The sequence below is a fragment of the Elephantulus edwardii genome, unplaced genomic scaffold (assembly GCF_000299155.1).
Source record: "Elephantulus edwardii isolate Elephantulus edwardi_28Jun2011 unplaced genomic scaffold, EleEdw1.0 scaffold00097, whole genome shotgun sequence".
Taxonomy (NCBI): Eukaryota; Metazoa; Chordata; class Mammalia; order Macroscelidea; family Macroscelididae; genus Elephantulus; species Elephantulus edwardii.
The window spans coordinates 8,191,414-8,208,218 of NW_006399847.1; the positions used below are offsets into that span (position 1 = coordinate 8,191,414).

Consider the following 16,805-nt stretch of genomic DNA (forward strand, 5'->3'; position numbering starts at 1 on the left):
ACTTGATTTTGTTTTAATAATTAGTAGTAGTTTTTAGCTTACTAAAGGATTATATAACTAAAAATCATTCTAAAAACAAAATATCATGTCTTCAGAACTTTAGATAAATTGCTCCATTAATAAATAACATCTGATGTTTCTAGTTAGAAGATTGATGTTGGCTGAATCTCATTCCTTTGTACCTGCCTTTTTCTCTAGAGTGTTTATTCAAGAAAGTTTGTTGTTATTGTTTTCTTTACTCTTCCTTTGGTTTTGAGGATTCATATCTGAATATTTTTCTGCCTATTTTTGTTGTTGTTGTTGTTGTTTTACTTTTCCAGAGTTTTCTTCTGGAAGAACTCTGAAGATGAATGTGACATCAGGACCAAGAGCAGACTCTCTGACAACCTTAGATGTGCACTTGACACAATCTTGCTTGCTGAAAAGTGAAGAGTACTTGAGGCATTTATTGATCATGATTTGTTATTCTTGCTGTTAAGTGTCATTCTTGAATATGACCCATGGTGACCCTATGAACAGCCAATCTGAATCTTGCCTTATCCTGTATCATCCTCATCTTCTCTGACACACTAGATCCCATTGCTGAAGTCACTATATCAATCTTTCTCATTTAGGGTCTACCTCTTCACTGACCCTCCATGTTTCAAAACCCTTTCCAAGAAGTAGCCATACCTGGCAACATGTTCAAAGTATGAAAAAGGAACGTCATCATCTTTGCACCAAGAATCACTCTAGCTACACTTTTTCCAAGACATTTCTGTTTGTTCTTCTGTCATTCCATGAGATATCCAATACTCTTCTCCAAAATCAACTCAAAAGATAACAATTCTGTTTTCTTGAATCAGACACACCTTAATCTGCAACCTGATATCATTGCTCTTCAGCATTTTGAAGAGGTTGCTGACAGTAGACTTGTCCAATGCAATATGTCTCCTGATTTCTTCACTGCTAATACCAAAGGTGTTTGTTGATCCAAGCAAGATTAAATCATTAATTACTTCAATCCTTGCTCCATCTTTCATAATGTTGTCTGTTGTGCCTGTGGTGAGGATCTTTGCTTTCTTGATGTTTACTGTAATCCACCCAGAAAGCTGTAGTCTTCAAACTTTTGCAGCAAGCCTTTCGTGTCCTCCTCACTTTCAGCAAGGAAAGTGTGCCATCTGCATAATGCAGGTTGCTGATGAGTTTTGGTGGTTTTTTCCAGATAGTCCACCTTTGTTTATTATTTGCTCAGTATATCGTTTGAATAGGTATGAAGAAAGGATACAACCCTGACATTTTCTTCCTTTTCTTAAACTATGCAGTGTTCCTTTGCTCGGTTTGATCAACAGCTTTTTAGTCAAGGTACAGGTTTTATATTAGCACAATTAAGTGTTCCAAGTTTCCCATTCTTCTCAATGTTAGCCATAATTTGCTATGATCCACATAGTCAACTGCTTTTACATAGTCAATAAAACACAAATATACATTCTATTTTATGATTATTAGTTACAGTATTCAGTATATAAGATTCAGTATTCACCTTAGCATAAAGAAAAGAAAAATCTTCACAACTGGTCCAATAAGCAGCATCATGATAGGAGAAAAGATTGGAACTGTCAGGGATTTGATTTTACTTGTTTCCACAATCAATCCTCAGGGAACAATAGTTATGAAAACAAACAGTATATTGCATTTGGCAAATCTGCTGCAAAAGCATCTTTTAAGTTCTAAAGAACAAAGATGCCACTTTGAGGAATAAGGTAGACTTGTCTCAAACCATTTTTATTTCCCTCATATGCATGTGAAAGCTAGAAAGAAATAGGGAGACTAAAGAAAAATTTATATGTTTGAGTTATGGTGTTGATAAAAAATATTGAAGACAAGCTGGACTTCTAGATGAATAAGCAAATTTATTTGGGAGATGAAGAGCAAAATACTGACACTAAAACAACTTAAAGTGATGGCTTAATAGAGAATTTCACAAAATAGCTGTCATATCTTGGGAATCATTTCCCTTCCTCTGTTTCTGGCTCTATGAATCCTTGAGAACTCTTTTCTGATTTGAAAATATTATTTTCTAATGAGACTATTACTATATTTCTCTTTCTACCTGATGGCTAATCAAGAGAGCTATTTAATTATATCATTGAAAGTTAAGTGCCATAGTTGAAAAGTGTCCTATTCAGCAGCCAGTTTTAGAATTTATAGTTTCATAGCTTCATCTTAGAAGAAACTTTTCAGAAGAATGATAAAGTGATAATTGACTATATCATTTACATGTATTTAAATCACATTACATATACACTTCAATTTTTTGGAAGCTGATTTTGTATAAATTGATGTGGATCATTACAAACATAAGATTTTTTTCCTCCTTGTGATACATCTAAGAAATTACATATTTTAAAATGTGTATTGGTTTACTCTAATGAAAAGTGGCTTAAATAGATATACATATATTATTACTTAACAGTCATGAGGCTACTTGAAAGAATAATGCTTTAATGATGAGAACTGATGCCAATGTCTGTTGTTTCTATAGCCATACCAAGCATGCAATCTTCTGGAGGAAACTTTAGAAAATGCAAACACCTGAAGGCACTTTCAGAGATTCTGACTTAATTATTCTGGTATGGGAGCTAAGCTTCAGAACTTTTTAGTCATTCTAATAAGCAATAAAGAGATAATGCCCCCACCTTCCCATACCTACTTCTGTCAACTCCAACAGCAATGATCTTTTCCAGGGATCTCAGCTCTTCTGTTAATCTCTTACAATACCTACACAGAACTCACAAACAATAATTATTATTATTATAAGGGTTTTTTTAGGGGAATAATAATTTACATGTCTCAATGAAACTGCAGCCGGAGTGCTCCTTGAAGACAAGGATGGCAAAGCTTTGTCTCGGATACTTTGGACAGGTAGTTAGAACAGGCTATTTCTTGGAAAAGAGTATCATGTGCATAAAAGTGGAGGGTCATCCAAAGAGAGGAAAACCCCAATAAGATGGATTGACATGGTGTTTGTTTCAGTGGGCTCCAGTGTATCAGAGATGGTGAGAATGGTACAGGCTAGAACAAGATTCAGACATGTTGTTCATATTGTTGCTATGAAACATGCTTGACTTGACGACACCTAACAATTGTGGAGTACAATGTGATGGCTCATTTAAAAACCCGAAAAGTAGGACTATCACATCAATTCCACTTTTAAAAGCAGAGATTCAAAGACTTATATACATTAACTATTCATTACAGTTGGAAGCAGGAGTGGCATTCATTTCCTAAACAACATGCCTCTGGAAACTATATAAACTTTGATAAATGTTAAATGTTATAGATAAGCTTTAGGTCTTTTGTTCATAGAATCACTATGAGTCGTGCTAGATTTGAAGGCAATCAACAACAACAAAAATAATTTACAATTCCAGTTGGAAACAGTATATAGTCATCACTTAGGATAGCTTCTCACACTTGCTTTCCAGCCTCCAAGTTCATGGCTTCAGGTCAATGGTACACAATTCCTTTTCAAAATTTTTATTTTATATTGGCTTGCTTTCAATATTTGTATACATTGCATTGCACACTGCTTTTCCTGCATAGTGTGTTTCATACAGTCATTCACATTCAATATTATGGTGCCTCTCCCTGGTCCTCTAGTAAGCCCAGGACAGACCCTTCACTCTGGTTCCATGGGGTGACAAGTCGATTTCAGCTCTTTCTTGTTCAGTCGCCTGTTCTCCACCACCTTTGCTGCAGTTGCTTGTCTTTATCTGTTGTCTTTAATTCTCTGGCATCTCTTTTCCCAATGCTGATGCTGGTGGTGATCTCTGCCTGTCTTGTGCAGAAATCTTTGGATCAAAATGATTGGCTATGCTCTTCTTTCTTGATGGTAGAGAAATTTCTCTTCTCTGGTTTTGAACATGATAGAATTAAGCCTAACAGGACCTCTCTAAAGTACTGAAGAGCAATGGTGTCACTCTGGAGACTAAGGTGCCTCTGATACAGGCCATGGTCTTTGCAATCACTTGTTATGCATCAGAGAGTTGGACAATGACTAGGGAGGACAGAAGGAGAATTGATGACTTTGAGCTGTGGTGCTGGAGAAGAGTATTGAATGTACCATGGACTGCCAAGAAAACAACCAGGTTCATCCTGGAGAGGGTTAAACCAGGCTGCTCCTCTGAGGCAAGGATTCTAAGGCTTCATCTGACATACTTTGGACATGTTGTAAGGAGAGACAGGTCCTTGGAGAGGGACATCATGCTTGGGAGGGTGGAAGGATGGTGCAAGACCCTCTATGAGGTGGATTGATTCAGTGACTGGGATAATCGGGCTGGGTGTATCAGAAGCAGTGCAATTGGCACAGGATAGAATAGGGTTTAGGGCTGTTTTACATAGGGTCGCTATGAGTCGCAAGTGACTCGATGGCACATAACAACAAAAACAACAACAACAGAATGGCACAACTGACCAATTCCCTTATTGGAAATATATATGTCTTATTTCCATGGTTCCACTCAAAAGATGCTATTTACTTCATTCACATTAATGCAATCATACCTAGCCATGTGGTAAAAGTCAAATCCAATGAAATAATTTGAAATCAACTACTGTACCTATACTTGATCTGGAAGGCAATCATCAGAACAGACCAAGAAAACAAGACATGGTTCAAAAGCAGGAAAGGAGTGCATCAGGGATGTATCTTGTCTCCATACTTTTTTTCAACCTGTATGCAGAACAGATAATTCAAAAGTTGGACATTATAAGGAGAAATGTGGCATGAGGATTGGAGAAAGATTCATCAACAACTTCCATTATACAGATGAGACAGCATTGCTTGCCGAAACTGAAGGCCTGAAGCATTTGCTGCAGAGAGTCAAGGACTGTAATCTTCAATATGAACTGAAACTCAACATCGTGAAAACAGACATTCTCACCACTAGGCCAATTGTCAACACTGTGACAGATGGAAAAGAGATTGAGATTGTTAACAATTTCAACTTACTAGGCTCCACAATCAACAGTCTTGACGTCAGCAGTCAGGAAATCAATAGATGAATCCCTTAGGAAAATCTACTGTCAAGGAATTCTCCAGAGTGTTAAAGAGCAAAAATATCAGTCTAGAGACTAAGGTGTGACTGATCCAAGCCATGGTCTTTGTAATTACTTGCTATGTATCAAAGAACTGGAAAATGACAAATGAAGAATTAATGAATTTGGGTTGTGGTGATGGAGAAGAGTATTTAATATTCCATGGACTGTCAAGAGAACTAACAAGTCTGTCCTGGAGAGGATGAAGTGAATCTGCTTCTTGGAGGCAAGGATTTTGAAGCTCCATCTTACATATTTCAAAATCTGTTGCCAGAAGGGACCAGTCCTTGAAGAAAGATTTCTTGCTTGGAAGGGTGGAATGACAGTGTAAGAGAGAAAGACTCCAGATGAGATAGATTGACATAATAATTGGGTAATGAGAGTAGGTGTGTCAGAGACAGTCAAATTGGCTCAGAATAGAGCAAGGTTCAGAGCTACAGAGTATAGGTTAGTGATGAGTCATAGTTGACTCAACAGCACATAACAACAACTGTACCACAAAGTTCAAGCCAATCTGAAGGAATTGGCAAAAAAAAAAACAAGGTCCCAGAAATTTAAGGCATACCAATTTATATATTTCCACAAACAGATGCTGCCATAGACGTTCTTACAGGATTGTACCAAGAAATCTAGAGTACAACTACCTGGCCAACTGACTAGAAGAGATCCATATTTATCCCTATACCCAAAACAAGGTGATTCAACAGAGTGTGAAAATTATCAAACATCACTAATATCACACACATGCAAACTTCTGCTGAAGATTATTTTTTTAAAAATGACTGGAACAGTACATTAGCAGAGAACTACCATAAATACAAGCTGGTTTTAGAAGAAGCTGTGGCAATAGAAACATTATCACCAATGTCAGATGGATTTTCGTTGAAAGCAAAGAGTACCAGAAGAATGTCTATCTGTGCTTCATTGATTAGGCAGAGGTATTTGAATGTGTAGATCACAATAAATTGTGGCTAACCTTGAAAAGAACACTTGATTCCAGAACACTTGATTGTGCTCATGAAAAACCTATACTTGGATTAAGAGGCAGTCATTAGAACAGATCAAGGAAACACTGCATGCTTCAAAATTAGGAAGAAAGTGTGTAAGGGATGTGCCCTGTCTTCATACCTTTTTAATCTGCATGCACAACAGATCATTCAGGAAGTTGGGCTTTATGAGGAGGAGTGTGGCATCAGGATTGGAAGAAGGTTCGCCAACAACCTGCACTATGCAGATGACATGACCTTGCTTGCTGAAACTGAGGAAGACTTGAAGCTTTTGCCTGCAGAAAGGCAAGGACTGTAGTTTTCAATATGGATTGAAGTCAACATCAAGAAAACGAAGATATCACTACTGGGGTAATTGACGTTCATGAAAGCCAGAGAGGAGATTAAGGTTGTTAACAATTTTAGCTCCACAATCAACACTCTTAGCACCAGCAGTCAGGAAATCAAAAGATTAATTGCTTTGGGAAGTCAGCCATCAGAGACCTCTCCAGAGTGCTGAGGAGCAATGATATCAGTCTAGAGACTAAAATGTGCCTAATCCAGGCCATCATCTTTGCAGTCACATACTATGCATCAGAGATCTGGACAATGACTAAAGATGGCTTAAGAAAAGTTGATGCCTTTGAGTTGTGGTGCTGATTAAGAGTATTGAGCATACACAAATAGGTCTATCTTGGAGAGAGTGAAACCAAGTTTTTCCTTGGTGGTTAGGATTTTGAAGCAACATCTCACATACTTTGATCATGTGGCCAGGAGGGACCAGTCTTTGGAAAAAGACATTATGCTTGGAAAGGTGGAGGGAAAGCAGAGGAGAGAAGAACCTGGACAGATGGATTGACACAATAACTGGGGCAATGGATTAGATGTGTCAGAGACAATAAGGTTGGCTCAGGAAAGATAGGACAGGATTCAGAGCTGTTGCACATAGGGTCACTATGAGTCACAGGTGACTCAATGGCATATAACAACAACAACAATGAGCACCTAATGAAATGCTTTAACTTTTTGCATGAAATTCAAGAGGCCAATTCTTTTGCCTTTCAGTTACTGTCTTAGCATTCAAAACAATATGGTCTTTCTAGCTATTCTAACTCATCAGGAAGGATTGTATATAATTTTATGTCTGTCTTGAAGCAAAATATAACTTAACTAATCTATGTTCCTACACATACGTAACAGGAACAACGTTATTTCTGTATACAACTTTGAAGTTGAATTACTCCTTAATATCAAAAAATGAAACACTGGAATATTATGAGTTTCCCAAAGCTAGCTCTTTTACCATTTCTCACTAAATACATCATTTTCTCTGAGTGGCATAGTCTGAATCTGTAGGAATGCTTGAAGTTGGTCACAATATAACATTTTTTTTCTAATATTAATATTTATAATAAATAATAAACTATATAAAGTACAGTTCAATATTACCAAAAAGAACAAACAGATGTGTCTTAGGAAAAAGCATAATCAGAGTGCTCCTTGGAGGCAAGGATAGAAAAGCTTCAGCTCACATACTTTGTTGCTCAAAGAGATTGTTCCCTGGAAAGTGACATCGTATTTAGTAAGGTGGAGGGGTTGAACAAAGCAAGGAAGAATCTTAACTAAAAGGATTGACACAGTTACTGCAACAGTGGATTTAAGTTTGTTAGAGATGATGAGGATGACACAGGGTAGGATAGGGTTTCTATTTGTTATTCATAGGTTGCTATAAGTCATACTCAACTTGCTGGCACCTAACAACAACAACAACCAAATAGGAGGTCATATTTGGCTTAGTCCTAAATTGGCTTGCAGTTTAAGTGACATTAGGAAATATATCTAGCTGCATATAACTCTGAATATCTAACACCAATCCTTTTTTTAAAATTTTGGTTGCACAGATAAAGACATATCTAGATAGAAATAAAATTAATTTAGAAGTTTAAACTTTTTCATTGTTGCTTGTTAGCTGCCATGTAGTTGACTATAACTCACAGTGCTGCCAGGAATAACAGATGAGAGCCTTCTTAGTCATAAGTTAGCTGGAAGTTCTAAATGGCATCAGGAAATATATCTAACTGCATATAACCCTGAATATGTAACACCAGCCATTTTCTATTTTGGTTATATAAATAAATATTCATCTACATGGGAATAAAATGAATTTAGAAGTTTAAACTTGTTTGTTGTTGCTAATTAGCTGCCACCTAGCTGACTCTGACTTACAGTGATGTTGTGAATAACACACCAGAATCTTCTTATTCCTGCCCCGTCCTCATAACCTCTACCGTGTCCAAGCCTGCTGTTGTAAGAACTGTGACAATTCATTTTATTGAAGCTTTTCTTCTCTTTCTCTGGCCCTAAGTCTATCCCAGTACCATGTCTTTTTCCAAGGACTGCCCCTTCCTGACAACATATCCAAATATGAGAGATGAAGTTTCCCCGTCCTTGTCTACCAGGAGCATCATGGTTGTACTTTCTCTAAGACAGATTTCTTTATTCTTTTGGCTGCTGTTGTTTGCAGTTATGTACTGTGTATGTGGCTATATAGATGGATTTCAACTGATGTTATGCATAGGAATCAGATCTATCACAGCTGTAGAAAGAATCGCTGGAGAAGCTCAGTATCAGCTGTATAAACTAAGCCAGATGCTGATTGTGGAACAGACCACCTACTACTCATATGCAAGTTCAAACTGAACCTAAAGAAAATGAAATCAAATCCACAGAAACTAAAATTTGACTTTAAGTGTATCTCACTCAAATTTCAAAATCATCTCAGGAACAGGTTTGAGTCCTTGAACACTAATGAGTGAAGACTTGATGACTGTGGGAGGATATCAAGAATATCATCCATGCTCACTTTTTCCTACCTGGGAAGTCGTCTTCAGGGGAGTCGATTTAGTACCTTTAGACAACAGTGGGTTGTCATAGGCACTAACAGGGAAATAGGCATATGCCTCAATGAGTAGTCTGCCCAAGGTCCATTTCCAGCATGAAGTGAGTGTGATTCAGAGAGTTCTTGTTCCTACAATGAAAAGAAAACTGTCTGCAGGGAGCTAACGAAGGTACACCCGACACAGAGAGCCAAAAAGCCAAAGAGGGGACGCATGACCCAACAGGACACTCTAACTGCATGTTCCTGGCCTGTGTGAACTTTAGGGGGGAGAGAGGTAACTTGGAGCAAAGATTAATCACCCCTGTATGAATCATCCTCTTTCATGAAGGAAGTTCTGTGGTCTGCGGTCATGTCAATGGCTTGGCTCCCTGTTGGCTTTCACTTCCTTGTCTCATTTTCAAGAGACCAATGGTACAGAGCCTTCATCTTTTTTTTTGCTGCATGCAAGTTTTCACTTATCTAGAAAGCCTATCAGCATTGTTAAGGATGAGCTCCACAAGGACTATGCCACTGTGACAGAGCATGGAGTCCAGTTCAACAGTCCAAACAAACAAACTGGTTACCTGCCCTCTTCACAAGGACCCAACAATAGGACCGACTGCAGCTGGGTGCCATTTGACAAGGGCATCTATCAGTAGTTGCTTGGGGCCTTGGATTACTCCCTCCTGTGCGTGTACACCATCGGCATGTACCTGAGTGACATCATAGGTGAACACCTGCCAATTCAGTATTATCTGACCTTTGGGATGCTAGCCAGGGAGCCTTCACTGCCTTGTTTGGGTTGGGCTATTTCTATAATATTCACAATTTTGGATTCTATGTGATGACTCAGATCACCAATGGCCTGGTGCAGACCACCGGCTGGCCCAGTGTGGTCTCCTGCCTTGGGAATTGCTTTGGCAAAGGAAGGTGAGTTTTGATTGTCTGGAATTCCCACAACTCTGTGGACAACATTCTGGTGTCCTTAATTGCTCGCCTACTGGTTGTCCACCTGTAGGGGTGTGTCCTTCGTTGTGCCTGGGGCCATTGTGGCAGCCATGGGAATAGTGTGCTTTCTCTTCCTCATTGACCATCCTAAAGACATCAAGTGCTCTTCCACACTGCCAGTGCATTCCAAAGCCTACAAGAATGGTACAAACTGGTTTAGACTCCTGAAACAGATCCTAAACAATGACAAGAACAAGCCTCTGGACCCAGAGACACAAAGTTTGATGCTGTCAGATGGGAGAGGCTCTGTCCATCCCAACCATTTCATCATCCTCCCTGCTGAAGGTGAGAATACCATGGCGACCATCAGCTTCACAGGTGCCTTGAGATTTCCAGGTGTAGTTGAGCTCTCTGTCTGCTGTTTGGCAAGTTGGTCAGCTACACTTGCCTATTTTGGCTCCCACTATACATTACAAATGTGGATCACCTCAATGTGCAGAAAGCCGGCAAGCTTCTTTGATGTGGGTGGAATCTTTGGTGGTATCCTGGCCGGCCTGATCTCAGATCACCTAGAGAAGAGGGCCTCCACCTGTGGAATGATGCTGCTGCTTGGAGCCCTGACACTACATATTCTCCACCATCAGTAAAACAGGTGTGGAAACCACAATAGTGATGCTGCTGCTCAGCGGAGTCCTGGTCAGTGGGCCGTATACACTGATCACCACCGCCTGATCACCACCGCCATCGCCGCTGACCTGGGGACACATTAGAGTCTGAAAGGAAATGCCCATGCCCTCACCACCGTGACCGTCATCATCATGGAACTGGGTCTGTAGAAGTAGCCTTAGGACCTTTGCTGGCTGGGCTCATATCCCCCTCTGGATGGAACAATGTATTTTACATACTGATGTTTGCAGATGCCTATGTCTTATTGTGTCTGATCTGCCTCATCCACAAGGAGCTGAGCTGCAGGGGGACTCCGACAGGGGACCAAGTTCCATTTAAGGAATACTGACTGTGTCACTCTTGTCCTCTACAAACCAACTTTCAAGACAAGCGTCAAACAAAGGATCCTGAGTGGGGAAAGTGATGTATCGCATTTTGCACAAGTACCAAGAAGAAACACAAATGTGTGAATTTCTGGTACCAGTGTAGCTACAAGCTACAGCACCAAGGACCCAGTGTGGGCATCAGGTAGCATTTGTTGGAGCTGTTACCTGGCTACCTTCCATACTCCAGGAGAACACAGGCTCTGACAACCAAGTGCCTCATGGTGGGTTTGACTCCACTGATGGACCAGATGATAAAAACCAATGATGATGCTCTGTGTTCTTAGATGCACACTCGTCTCTCTCAGGTATTTAGGTATAAGATGTTAAAGGGACATGTCAGCAGAAGCCTGGACCACAAGCATGTCTGTCACTTCCCTGGATCCTGAATGTGCCACTTGGAACAAACAACACATACCAAAAATACCAGCCTGCAAAGGGTTGGTGTTACCAGGCAAATAGCAATGAAATCTTGAAAACGACAGAGAAAACCTGACTACTGATTCAGGAAGCAAGATGGAACACAGACCCTTCAGGTATTTCCAGCGTTTTCTATGGAACAGCCCAGGCTGGCAATGGGGCCCAGGCATGATGAGAAGCCCCAGACACAACCGTGCCCACCTGTGCCCTCTCAGAGGAGCATGACATGGAATGAGGACTGGGTTGTAAGTGGCTCACAGGATCTCGGGCTAACAGATCTGTTTCTGAGACACACATGCGTGTGTGTACAGGGACAGGCTTTAGGTACACAGCAGCAGAGTAGATGTGAGTTAAAGTATGTATTACATATGAAGTTTGTTGTTGTTGTTATGTGTCGTCGAGTCGCTTGCGACTCATAGCGACCCTATGTACAACAGCCCTAAACCCCGCTCTATCCTGTGCCAATCTCATTTTCTCTGACACATCCATCCTGATTACCCTGGTCACTGAATCAATACACCTCATAGAGGGTCTTCCCCTCCTGCACTGTCCCTCCACTCTGCCCAGCATGATGCATGATGTCCCTCTCTAAATACCTGTCTCTCCTTACAACATGTCCTAGCGAAGCCCCAGAATCCTTGCCTCCAAGGAACAGCCTGGTTTAACCCTCTCTAGGATAAATCTATTTGTTTTCCTGGCAGTCCATGGTACATTCAATACTCTTCTCCAGCACCACAGCTCAAAGGTGTCAATTCTCCTTCTTTCCTCCCTAGTCATTGTCCAACTCTCTGATGCATAACAAGTGATTGCAAAAACCATGGCCTGTATCAGGCGCACCTTAGTCTCCAGAGAGAAACCGTTGCTCTTAAGTACTTTAGAGAGGTCCTTAACCACAGACTTTCCCATCGCAATACGATTTTTTATTTCCTGGCTACTGGTGCCAAGAGTGTTGACCGTGGAGCCGAGCAAACTAAAGCTGTGAACAATCTCAATCTCTTCACCATCCATCCTGATGCTACCGATTGGTCCAGTGGTGAGAATTTTTGTCTTCTGGACATTGAGCCTCAGTCCATATTGAAGGCTGCAGTCCTTGACCCTCTGCAGTAAGTGCATGAGGTCCTCCTCAGTTTCAGCGAGCAGAGTTGTGTCATCTGCATAACGTAGATTGTTGATAGATCGTCCACCAATCCTAACGCCATGCTTCTCCTCATAGAGCCCAGCCTCTCGGATAATCTGCTCTGCATACAGGTTGAAAAGGAATGGAGACAGGACACATCCCTGGCGTACACCCTTCCCAATTTTGAACCATGCAGTGTTGCCCTCCTCTGTTCTGACTACTGCCTCTTGGTCCAAGTATAGGTTTCGCATTAGCACGATTAAATGTTCTGGGATTCCCATTCTTCTCAGAGTCAGCCACAGTTTGCTATGATCCATGCAGTCAAATGCCTTTGCATAATCAATAAAACACAAATAGACATTCTTCTGGTATTCTCTGCTTTCAGCTAAGATCCATCTAACATCAGCAACAATATCCCTAGTACCACCACCCCTTCTAAACCCAGCCTGGGTATGAGCAAAAACCTGTAGTGATGAAGGAAGAAATTTAAGCTGTTCTGAAAGAATTGGCAAAAAACAAGTCCCCAGGAATTGATGGCATACCAATTGACATATTTCAACAAACGGACACTGCCCTGGATGTGCTCTCCCAGTTGTGCCAAGAAATCTGGAGGACAATCACTGAGCCAACTGACTGGAAGACACCTATATTTGTTTTCTATTCCAAAGAAAGGTGACACAACACATTGCAGAAATTATTGAACATTATCATTAATATCATTAATATCACATTCAAGAAAGATCCTGCTGAAAACTTTCCCAAAATGACCAGAATAGCACATCAACAGAAAAATGCCAGAAGTATAGGCTGGGTTTAGAAGAGGCAGTAGTACCAGGGATATTATAGGCAATGTTAGATGGATCTTGGCTGAAAGCAGTAATGTCTGTCTTTCATTGACTATGCAAAGACGTTTGACTGTGTGGGTCACAACAAACTGTTGCTAACTCTGAGAAAAATGTAAATTCCAGAACATTTGTTTATGTTTATGTGAAACCTCTACTTGGACCAGGAGGCAGTCGTCAGAACAGAGCAAGGAAACACTGCAGTTTCAAATCAGGAAAGGTTTATGACAGGGGTATGTTCTATCTTCATACCTTTTCAATATATATGCAGATTTCATAAACAAGGGTTTTAATGTAGAAAACTTTTTTTGTACCCATGCTGTTAATTGCTGAATGTAATAGTCTGATCATGATGCTGAACAAATAAATGTCTTAAAAAAATCAATTTGGGGAACAGATCATCTGAAGGCTGGGGATTATGAGGAAGAATGTAGCATCAAGATTGGAAGAAGACTCATCAACAACCTGCATTGTGGAGATGACACACTTTGCTTGCTGAACCTGAAGAGGACCTGAAGTGCTTGCTCCGAAGGTCTAGGACTGCAGCCTTCAATATGGATTGAAGTTTAGCATCAAGAAAACAAAGATTCTCACCACTGGGCCAAAGGACAGCATCATGTTAGATGGTGAAGAGATTATTAACAGCTTTCGTTTGCTTGGCTCCACAATCAACACTCTTGGCACCAGCAGCCAGGAAATCAAAAGACGAACTGTATTGGGAAAGTCTGCTGTCAGGGACCTCTGCAAAGTACTGAAAAGCAATGATGTCAGTCTGGAGACTAAAGTGCACCTGATCCAGTAATTGTAATGCTCTTCACCATTACTTGCTATGCATCAGAAAGCTGGATAATGATTAGGGATAATAGAAGGAGAATTGATGCCTTTGAGCTGTGGTGCTGGAGAAGAGTATTGAACATACCATGGACTGCTAAAACAAACTGGTTCACCCTAGAGAGGGTGAAAGCAGGCTGCTCCTTGGAGGCATGAGCTCTGAAGTTTCATGTGACATACTCTGGGCATGTTAACAAGGAAAAAACAGTCTTTGGAGAAGGGCATCATGCTTGGGAGGGTTGGAAGGACAATGGAAGAGAAGACGACTCTCAATAAGATGGATTGATTCAGTGACTGGGGTAATAGGGGTAGGTGTGTCCGAGACAATAAGGGTGGCTCAGGATAGAGCAGGGTTCAGAGCTGTTGTACTTAGGGTCGCTATGAGTCACATATGACTCAATGGCACGTAACAACAACAACAACAACAACAACGCAACTGTTGAATCAGAATCATCCCATGTCCGAGCTTCCAGTGAATTTTCATAGTCTATAAATCCCACAGAAGGAGATTGTCCATCTTTCCCTCACAGAGCAGGTGGTGGATTTGAATCAAATGCCTTTGGATTTGGAGAACTCCCTACCACCAGGTCACCAGTCTTTTAAAGTCCATATATATATTCAGTACTCTTAACCAATGCCACAGTACAAAGGCATCAGTTCTTTGGGTTCCTTATTCATTGTCCAACTTTCACACTTGTGAAATAATTGATTTTATACTAAAAATTTTTATTTAGCTTATGACAGCCTAATTCCTTTGCACATAGACACTAGCAATTGATCTTAAAACTAAAACCATAGGAAATGAAAAACAAAAAGAACAATGAAATTACATTTAAGTACCTCTTGGAAATATTAAATAACCCTTTCAGGAAATTAAGGAGAAATTTACTTCCTTCAGTAAAGCATCAGAGTTGCATAATGTATACAACAAATGATTTCTATAAACCTTTGAAAACTTTAAAAATGAAAACAAGTAATCATTAGGGTATTATTCCAGAATTGTGACATTTCGGAAAATTTTAGATGTTTTCTCTTTTTATTCAAACCACTTATTTTCTGAGTTCTTTATGACAGGAATCCAGAAGGTAGCATAATGGAGTAGACTTGAGGGGAGGAATTGAATAACAATGAAAGAATTTTTTCTTTTACTTTTCAAAAAGAGTAAATTGGGGGGTGGGGGGGTGGGCAGGTGTAACAATGATGAATGGAAATCCAAAGTCTCTGTAAACTTTCATTAAAATAAATTTAAAATAAAATGAAATGAAATAAAAAACCAACTGAAAGAAACTGACAAGAGGACTACACAGGTTTGGCCTCAGCTGTGAAGCCTAGTGGTGCTGATTGAGCCACAAGGCCTGGCCTCCTAGGTTTGCAAAGCAAAGTGGAGAAAAGTCCAGAGGCTTTGGGGCATTTCCAGTCTGAGCAGAGAGGCGCAGACTAGTTTAAAACAATAAATCTGTACACTGTACACATCTCTATATGCGTTCTGCATCTGGAGCTTGTGCGCTGCAGGGGAGGTGGGGGTCGGGGATGTAAGAGAAAGGCCCCAGGAGCCAGCTCATGTCCTCTCTGCAGGACTCCCGGAGCTGCAGGAAGTCTGCTTTCTTCTGTGAGCGAGGGAAGTTAAAATTCAAAGAAAAGAAGGAAGAGGAGTTATCTGACTCCAAAGAGGTGGAGGGGAAGGGGACCCAGGAATCATGAAGGATAAGGATGAAAACCAGGGCCATTCGCTCAAACAGCAAAAAAGTGAAAGAGAAATCAGACAAAGAAAAAAAGAAGAAGAAGAAAATTTAAAGCAAACCCATGACTCACCTTCTCAGAATAAAAAGAAGGCAGCAGAGCAGACCGTTTGAGGGGCATGGACTAGCAGGGAATTTTGCAGACAAATGGTATACCTATCACCTCTACCCACTGGATTGGAACTGAATTTTAATTTCCCCTTGTTCACAGATGTTGTTGTAATGTTACTATTTGTATTTGGACCATTAAAACGGCGCCTGAAAAAATATCTTTCACAAGCCTATCAAGGAAAGAAATATAGTAAAGTAGTTCCAGGTTCAACCTGTAAGCCAGCTAATTAGTCAACTGCATTTGTGGAGTGCCAGGTGGCTAATTGTACCCATAACTAGATGATTTTGCCAGCGTCAGGCCGCTTTTCTAACATGATTATTTTTATACCAAATTTTCCATCTTTAAATTTTACTACTATGAATATAAATTTAAATTGTATACTGTGTAGAATTAACTCCAAATTTAGAAACTATGTATTTTTAAATGTGCCTTGCTTTTATAGACACAAAGTTATTGAATCAAAGCAATAAAGATGTATGCATGAAAACTTCCCACATGCCATCATTTCATATATGGGATGCTAATACCTCAGTGATTTCTGAAGAATGCATCTTGAGCAGTTAAATAAACATTTCCTTTTTATGCACCATTATCTGAGGCATGTTGCATGGAATTTTAAGCCTCCCTGTGTGGATAACCCACCACCATCTGTCAGCTTGTCGTACTGTGCTGACTTGCATTTTACTATGATACAGCAAGCTGTGCTACTGGGATTTCAGGGTCATTCATAGTGAACAGTTAGTTTTCATTGGTAGAGCACTGGTCTGTCCATTTGTTGTTCAGCGGTAACTCGTGATTACTGTG

The 16,805-nt window shown here is 40.2% G+C and overlaps 1 pseudogene; it reads left to right on the top strand.

The window, feature by feature from the left end:
* Positions 1-9,319: 9,319 nt before the first annotated feature.
* LOC102858921 lies at positions 9,320-10,906 on the top strand (annotated as a pseudogene).
* Positions 10,907-16,805: the final 5,899 nt, after the last annotated feature.